At 37.5% G+C, this 9,675-nt stretch overlaps 1 pseudogene; it reads left to right on the top strand.

The window, feature by feature from the left end:
• Window positions 1–4,848, top strand: part of LOC102832662 — a 10,457-nt pseudogene extending 5,609 nt beyond the window's left edge.
• The last annotated feature ends 4,827 nt before the right edge of the window (window positions 4,849–9,675 follow it).

Here is a 9,675-nt window from a genome sequence, read left to right as displayed (position 1 = left end):
ACTCGATGGCACCTGACAACAACAACAAGGCATTAATGAGCTGAGATGGATAGGTATTGGCCATTTTTATTGGAAATCATATAATTGACTGTGCTAGAAATAGCATAGTAAAAGAACAGCAAGGAATGGTGTTACATTCATCATCAAAAAGATTATCTCAAGATCTATAGTAAAATACAATCCTGTCAATGACAGAATAATTTCCAGAGGCCTACAAAGGGAACACTTTAGTTCTGTAGGATAAGCACTGATTGCAGACCAAAGGGTTGGTGGTATGAGCCCACAAGTCATTCCCTGTGAAAAAAGATGAGGCTTTCTACCCCTGATGAATTTACAGCTTTGGAAACCCTATTGTTGTCGTTAAGTGCTATTGAGTTGATTCTGACTCATAGTGACCCTATAAAGAATTTCCAAGGAACAGCTAATGGGTTTGAACCACCAACGTTGTGATTGGTAGTCCAGAACTTATATTGCCACACCAGCACTCTTGGAAACCTTACACAGCACCATTACAAGTCAGAACCAACTAGACAGCACTTAACAAAAACAACAAATAAGAGAAGTTAATTTGCTCACCAACCACTAAAGCCAATGATGATAAATCTTCATAATTCTACCAACTTCTGTTGTCTGAAATTGATCAAATATGCAATCAAGATGCACTGATAATCACTGAAGATTGGAATATGAATTTGGAAATAAAGAATGATCGGTAATTGGAAAATATGGCCTTGGTGATAGAAACAATACTGAAGATGGCAAGATAGAATTTTGCAGAACCAAAGACTTATTTATTGGAAATACCCTTTCAACAACATAAATGGCTACTGTTCATAAGGACCTCACCACAAAGAATACATAGGAATCAAACTGGCTATACCTGGAACGAGACAATGGAGACACTCAATATCATCAGCCAAAAACAACTCCAGGGGCAGACTGTGGAACAGACCACCAATTGTTCATATGCAGTTGCAGGCTGAAAAAGTCCATAGAGTCAAAATATGACCTTGAGTGTAACCCACCTGAATTAAGAGACCATCTCTAGAATTGATTTGATGTATTAAACGCTAATGACTGAAGACCAGAAGTATTGTGGGGTGGCATCAAGAACATTATATTGGCTTTCTTCATGGATGAAGACAGGAAGGAAATGACAAAAAGAGGTGTTAGGAGAGACTCTGAAACTTGTTATTGAACAGAGAGAAGCTAAAATGACTGGAAGAAATGATAGAGGAAAGAGTTGAGCAGGAAATTTCAAAAGGCAGCTTGAGAAGATGAGGTAAATTAGTATAATGAAATGTGCAAAGACATGGAATCAGAAAACCAAAAGGGATGAATATGCTTAGCATTTTTCAAAATGGAAGAAGTGAAAAAAAAAAAAAAATCATTCCTCAACTGCAATATTGAAGGATTCTGTAAGGCAGAATATTGAAGGATTCAGGAAGCATCAAAAAAGGATAGAAGGAATAGACACAGTCACTGTACCAAAAATAATTGGTCGATGGTCAACCATTTCAAGAGGTAGCATGTAAAAAAAACAAAAAACAATGATATTTAAAGAAAAGGTCCAACCTGCATTGGCAAAAAACAAGGCTCCAGGAATTTATGGACTACACATGGAAATGCTCCAACAAACATGCAGTGCAGGAGCTGCTTATTCATATATGCCAAGAATAGTGGAAGGCATCTAACTGGCCCACTAATTGGAAGATATTCATAATTGTGTCCATTTCAAAGAAAGGCAACCAAATGGAATGTGGATATCATTGAACATAATCATTAAAATCACATGCAAGTAAAATTTTGCTGAAGATAATTAAAAATACAATTGCAGCAATACATCGACAGGGAGCTGCTAGAAATTCAAGTCAGATTCAGAAGACAATGTGGAACTTGGGATATTATTGCTGATGTTAGATGGATCTTGACTGAAATCAGAGAATGCCAGAAAGATGTTGATTTGTGCTTTTTTGACTATGCAAAGGCATCTGACTCTGTTGATCATAATGAATTGTGGATAACATCTAAAGAATGGGAATTCCAAAGTACGTAATTGTCTAATGTGGAACTTGTACATAAACCAAGAGGCAGCCATTTGAAGAGAAAACAGGATACCAAATGGTTTTAGATCAGGAAAGGTGTGCTTCATTATCCTTTTACCATATTTATGCAATCTATATGCTGAGCAAACAATCTAAGAAACTGGAATATCTGAAGAAGAACATGGTATCAGGATTGAAAGAAGATTCATTAACAACATGCCATAGACATATGACACAACTTTGCTTCCTGGAATTGAAGAAGACTTAAAGTACTTATTGATGAAGATCAAAAACTTCAGTCTGGATTGTACCTCAGTAGAAATAAAATCAAAATCCTCATAAGTGTATCAATAAATAACATCATGATAACAGGGAACTGATTAAAACTGTCAAAGGATTTCTTTTATTTGGATCCACAATCAACACTCATGGAAGCAGCAGCTAAGATATCAAATGATGTATTGCATTAGACAAATCAGCTGCAAAAGACCTCTTAAAGTGTTAAAGAGCAAAAATGTCACTTTGAGGATGAAGGTCTGTCTGATCCAAGTTGCAGTATTTTCAATTGCCTCATATTAATGTAAAATTTGGACGATGAATTAAAAAACAAACAAAAAAACAAAAAAACTGTGGAGGAATCCATGCATTTGAATTATGGTATTGGTTTAGAATATTGAAAGTACCATGGACTGCCAGAAGAACCAACAATCTATTTTGGAATTAGTATAGTCAGAAGGTGGAGCTGTAGGATCAGCACTGGACTGTGAACCACAAATTTGGCAGTTCAAGCCCACTACCTGCTCTTCAGAAACCCTATACAAGGTTGCAATGAGTCAGAACTGACTCAACAGCACTTGATAACAACAATAACCAGAATCCTTCTTGGAAATGAGAATGGTGAGAATTCATCTTTCATACTCTGGATATATTGTCAGGAGGGATTAGTCCTTGAGGAAGGATAGCATGCTTGATAAATTGGAAGGTCAGTGAAAGAGAGAAAAAAATCCACCCCAATGAGATGGATTCACACAGTGGCAGCAAAATGGGTTCAGACACATTGTGAGGATGGTGTGGGACCAGGCAGTGTTTCGTTCTGTTGTGCACAGGGTCATTATGAGTTGGAACTGACTGAATAGCACTCAACAACAACAACAATAACAGTAACAGAATATGAATGTGAAAGCTGGAAGACTAAAATAGAATTGATATCTTTGAACTATGATGCTGGTAAAGAATATTGAACATACCATGGAGTATTAGAAGAACAAACAAATCCATTTTTGAAGAAGTATAGTCAAAAGACTCCTTGGAAGCAAGGTTGGGAAGACTTTGTCTCTGGTACTTTGGACACGTTATCAAGAGGTACCAGTCTTTAGCAAAAGACATCATGATTGGTAAAGTGTGCAGTGTGCGGTGTACTGGGGAGTTGGCTCCAAGTCATAGTGACCCTGTATAGGGTTTCCTAGGTTGTAAATCTTTATGGGAGCAGAAAGCCTCATCTTTCTCTCACAAAGTAGAGAACTGCTGAACCTAAGGTTAGCAGCCCAACTAATAATGACTGTGTTACCAGAGCTCCTTGATTGGTAAAGCAGAGCTCAACAAAAAAAGAAGAGGATCCTCAAGAAGATGGATTGATACCGTGACTGCCACAATGGACTCAAACAGAGGAACGGATGCAAGAATGGGGCACAAATAGGCAATGTTTCATTCTGAATCAGAAGTAACTGGACACAGCCAGATAGAGGCTTGCCTTTGGACATGGCTGAGAAGAAGCTGAAGATGGAAGAGCTGTATCCTGAATCAATACATTCCTAATCTTGAATTTTAACCTATTTCCAAAATATACCCCGTAAATGTGAGTACTGTGTTCTGTGTGGCCATTGCAACTCATTACTGAACTTAGAAGAGAAGTAGAGAGTGTTATGGCAGGGAAAGACTGGGTGCAGCATTGGTAAAAAGTTTGGAGAGGAGATGTAAGAATCACCCTTGGCCTGTTGGTCTTGATTCTCCGTCCCTCTTGAGAAGTTAGATAAGGACAGACCCGTTTGCCACCTCTGTCAAACAAACTGTGTGCTACAATTATTAATGGAAATCAGATTCTTCAGCCTAAAGCTCAGTGTGATCCATATGTACTTGAGCACAAAGATGAAGTGAAAATTGGAGAGACTGTGCTGTCCTTTCCCATTCACCCTGGCAGTGATACCTGTGATGGCTGCGAACCAGGGCAGGTTAGAGCTCACCTTTGCCTTGATAAGAAAGATGAATGTTTTGTTGGTCAAATGCTAAGTAAGGAGGAAAAAGAATTGGAAAGAAGAAAAGAATTAGAGAAAATATGTGTAAAATATGGTTTACAGAATACAGATTACGAAAATGAAAAGGCACTGAACAATCCAAAATATAAAGATAGAACTAGAAAACCAAAGAGACAATGAACCTGCATCTGTTTGTTCTGAAATCACTGACAGCAACAAAGGTCAGAAGATGGAGAAAATAGGTTGGAAAAAAGGTGAAGGCCTCAAAAAGGATGGTGGAGGAATGAAAACTCCGATTCAGCTTCAGCAAGCTCATGCGAGCTTGGGAACAGGGAAACCATCATCATTTGAAGATGTTCACTTTCTCCAAAACAAGAGTCAAAAAAAACTGGGACAAAGCACAAGAGAGGTTTGCTGAAAACTTCCCAGAAACCAAACCTCAAAAAGATGTCCCAGGATCCATACCTTGGGAAAACAGGAAGTATAGGGTGAAGGTCAATGAGAGAACAAAATTCAGACTTTATAAAGACTTTGGAAATGCTTACTGCTAAGCTTTGTCTTCTAGAGACTTCAGTAGCACCAGTGAACTGTGTCATAATTTTCCCTCAGGACTCAAAAATGTGTAATAAAATACAATTTAGTTACATTGCTAAACTTTGCAGCTTTCAAAAACCATTTTTTAAAATAAATGCTGAGTGAATCAATTATGCTGTCGTGGACCAAAGTTCACAGAACATTGATGAGGTTATCAAATTTTGTTATTTTGTCTTGTCCTTTTTTCATAGCAACAGATGTCCATATAAGCCTGTGTAACCACTAATGCCCTAACTGTGCATTTGCCTTGTCCTTTCGTCCTGTCTTGTCATCTTCATTTCTATAAGAGGCACATCAAAAAACAAAACTAAACTAAAAAACAACAGAAGCTTATGAGAAACAGTTCTGTCCATGTGCATCCTTGTTTATCAAAACTCTTTAGAACCTAGATCAAAAGTGTTGAGATGGGTAGTGCTGTATAAATGTAATTTCATTGAAACAATATCATTGAAGAACTGATGAACAGGTAACATATTGTAGAAAGTTAAGTCTTTTATTGTTTTCTTCTGTGAAGAATCTATTGATTTGTATTATATATTAAGCATTTACTTTTGGTTTGTTTCATAGCTAATGAGCTATATTTAGATATGAACAACCAAGAACAGTATTAAAATATTCAGTGTGCTGGCATATGTAGTTTTGATAAATCCCTATGCTGACAATGGAGTTGTGCCTGAGAAATCTGATTGATAGTGCAAACAGATGACCTAATCAGGGCCTCAAACTCAAGATATTTATTATAAATATACTCAAATGTGATAAAAACAATATTATAGCATTTAAAAAAAAAATACTGTGTGCTAAAGCCTATGAGAATGTGTAGGTTGTCATGCATTATGAAAAAAATCACTTCTTTGTCTGGCCTGAGCACTAGTGATCAGATCAACAGGCCCTATTTTAAATGATAAAATCACTAGTATAATTAACTCTTAAGTAGGAAAGGTGCCTATATGTAGGGAAGAGATTTCTCTCAATTGTCTTTAAATAGTAGCTTCGTATGTCCTTATAATTGATTTGTGTGTATTTCTTTTAGTAAAAGTAGTTAATAAGCTTCACAGACTTTTTTTCTAAATCTAAGAATTTATGCTGTAAGTTGTAAATGGATGGTTTCTCCTTGGGATTCCTATATTCTACAAACATGGTGGGAAATTCTTGCCTTTAGATAGATTGTGGCAGAAAATGTGGCAGGTCCCAGTGCAATTCAGTATGAACTCAAGCACATGGCCTTGAAGAACATACTACCTACAAGGAGGGGGACTTGGTTTACTATTCTACATTTCCATGTATTACCTGTGCTCACTAATTAATTTTTCCTCAGTCACATTGGGTCTATGTTGACAATTGTTGTCCGAAGTGGACTCTCAGCTGCTACTCTGTTTAGATAAGATATATGTTCTTCCCATTGTTTCAGTCTCCTCTTGAACTGTTTAATGGTGTAATATTTTCTCCTGGACCTTCTGGCCATACTATTTTGTAACAACCCCCTGGTATCCTGTTGTTGTTGTGAAGCACCATCGAGTTTTATCCTACTACAACGAAGAACGGTACTCTATAATATGTCCCCAGGTGGGGCAAACAGCTTAGACACTCAACTCCTAACCAAAGATTTAGGACTTTAACCCACCAGGAAGTGACAGATCTGCTTCAGAAATGTCAGTCTTGAAACCTCTATGAAATGCACTTCTACTCTACAATACATGGGGTTTCCAAAATTGAAAATCAACCCAACTGCAACTAATATATTTATTTATTTTTAACACTCCAACTACCTTAAATTTTTCATCCACTAGGGTGTTTGATAAGGAGCTCTGGTACCGTAGCCTCGGAAACCCTGTGCAGGGTCACTATGAGTCACAACCGACTCCGCAGCACATAACAACAAGGGTTTTTGATGGAGGCATGTAACAACAACAAAAACATTTCTATCTCCATGAAGGTACCCAGTCTCCTCTTATATGACTTCATCTTTCCCAAAGCACCAGAATTAGTACTCTGTGTATTTGCTGGCTAACCTTCATGTTCTAGGGAAAAGGTTTGTTTTTCTTTCAGGCATTTAAAAAACTGATTCATCAACAGAATAAACCCAAACAAATGAAATAAGCTACGCTTTTGTTATTTTGTTTGTTCTTTTGGTGAATAAAGTTGCTATTGTATATAGTCAAGTTGATTCTAACTCATTGCAACACTATATGACATAGTAGAACATCTCCCTAGAATTTCTTAGATTGATATCTTTATGGAGCAGATTCTCCCTGAAACCACTCAGCGGGCTCCAACAGCTGGTCTTTTGATTGGCAGCAGAGCACTGACCCAGACAAAGACAGACTAGATAGAAGGAGTGACGAACTACTTCCGAATATTTACTCATTGAAAACCTTATGAATAGCGGAGAAACACTCTCAGATATAGTGCCGGAAATTGAGCCCCTCAGGTTGGAAGGCACTCAAAATGTGACTGTGGAAGAACTGCCTCTTCAAAGTAGAGGTGACTGTGGTGATGTGAATGGAGTAAAGACCATGGGAGGAAAGCCCATGGGACCTTCATTTGCTGATAGGGCACAACTCAAAATGAAGAGAAATAGCTGTAAACATCCATTGAAAATCAGAGCATGGAATGTATGAAGTTTGAATCTGGGAAAATTCGTAAGTTGTCAAAAATGAAATGGAATGCATAAACATTGTTATCTTAGGCATTAGTGAGCTGAAATGGACAGGTATTGGCCATTTTGAATCTGACAGCCACATGGTGTACTATGTTGGGAATGACAAATTGAAGAGCAATGGTGTTGTATTCATCATCAAAAAGAACATATCCAGATCAGTCATGAGGTACAACGCTGTTTGTGATAGGATAATATCCATGCATCTAAAGGGAAGCCCATTATTCAAATTTATGCACCAACCACTAAAGCCAGTGAAGATGAAATAGAAGAATTCTACCAACTTCTTCAATCTGAAATAGATCAAACATGCAATCAAGATGTATTGCTCATTACTGGTGATTGGAATGCAAAGGTTGGGAGCAAAGAGGAAGGATCAGTGGTTGGAAAATATGGCCTTGGTGATAGAAATTATGCTGGAGAATGCATGATAGAATTCTGCAAAACCAATGATTTGTGTATTCAAATAGCTTCTTTGGACAGCATAAAAGATGACTATACATCTGGACCTCACCAGAGAGAATACATAGAAATCAAACTGACTACATCTGCAGAAAGAGACTATGGAAAAGCTCCATATCATCAGTCAAAACAAGGCTGGGGCTGACTGTGGAGCAGACCATCAATTACTGATATGCAAATTCAAACTGAAGCTGAAGAAAATGAAAACAAGTCCACAAGAGCCAAAATACAACCTTGAATAGATCCCAACTGAATTTAGAGATCATCTGAAGAACAGATTTAATACATTAAACACTAAAGACTGAAGACCAGAAGAGTTGTGCGATGATATCAAGAACATCATACATGAGGAAAGCAAAAAGTCATTGAGAAGAAAAGAATAAAGGAAAAGGTCAAAATGGATGTCAGAAGAGACAAGGAAACTTGTTCTCCAGTGTTAAGATGCTAAAGCAAATGGAAGAACTGAGGAGGTCCAAGAGCTGAACAGAAAATTTCAAAGATCAGCTTAAGAAGATAAAGCCAAATATTACAACAAAATGTGCAAAGATCTGGAATCAGAAAACCAAAAAAGGAAGAACACACTCAGCATTTCTCAATCTGGGAGACTTGAAGAAAAAATTCAAGCCTCGACTTTCGTTATTGAAGGATTCTCTGGGCAAATTATTGAATGATGTAGAAAGTATAAAGAGAAGATGGAAGGAATACACAGAGTCACTGCACCAAAAGGAAATGATTAATGTTCAACCATTTCGAGACGTAGCATATGATCAAGAGCAAATGATACTGAAGGAAGAAATCCAAGATGCATTGAAGGAATTGTCATCTTGTTCAATTAACACTTTAATCATGAGACAGTGTCATTCTTTATCTCTGATGCTGGTATTTGCCTTAACATTTTTTTTTTTATCAGAGATTAGTATTGCCATTCCTCATTTTTTATTGCAATTAGCTTGGTATATTTTTTCCATCCTTTAACTTTTAATCTGTTTTTGTCTTTGTGTGTAAGGTGTGTCTCTTGAAGGCACACTCTCTGTCTCTTAAGTGGTACATTTAATCCATTGACATTTAGTATAATTATCAGTCGGTATGAATTAATTGCTATCATCATGTTAGGTTTTTTGTTTTTTTGGTGTTTTTGCTGTACTACTGGTTCCTTGAGTCCTGGTGTGCTGCTGTGAGTTAATGCACCAGGCTGCTAAGCCATTTAAACTTCAAGGTTGGCAGTTCAAGCTCACCAGCTGCTCCTTGGAAATCCTATACAGGGTTGCTATCAGTTAGAATCAACTTAACAGCACTTAACAAACTGGTTCCTTAAGGAACTCTTGTAGTGTAGTGGTTATGAGTCGGGCTGCTAACCTCAAGGTTATTGGTTCGAGAATACCAACTGCTTTGCAGGAGACAGATGAGGCTTTCTGCTCCCATAAAGATTTACAGCCTTGGAAACCTTGTGCAGGATCACTGTGAGTCAGAACTGACTCCACAGGACACTACCACCACCACCACCTGGTTTCTTTGTTCTTCATGCCTTCCTGTGCTGAGTCCATGTTTTTTTGTGTGTGTGTTCCTTCTTGTCAGTTTCTTCATAGTTTTAATGTTTCCATTTTCTTCTTGGATCATCATTTTCTTGGTATGCTGTGAAGAATTAATTTACTTTGAAGTGACC

The sequence above is a fragment of the Chrysochloris asiatica genome, unplaced genomic scaffold (assembly GCF_000296735.1).
Source record: "Chrysochloris asiatica unplaced genomic scaffold, ChrAsi1.0 scaffold00003, whole genome shotgun sequence".
In the NCBI taxonomy this organism is placed as follows: Eukaryota; Metazoa; Chordata; class Mammalia; order Afrosoricida; family Chrysochloridae; genus Chrysochloris; species Chrysochloris asiatica.
This window is presented reverse-complemented; position numbering and strand designations above follow the sequence as displayed.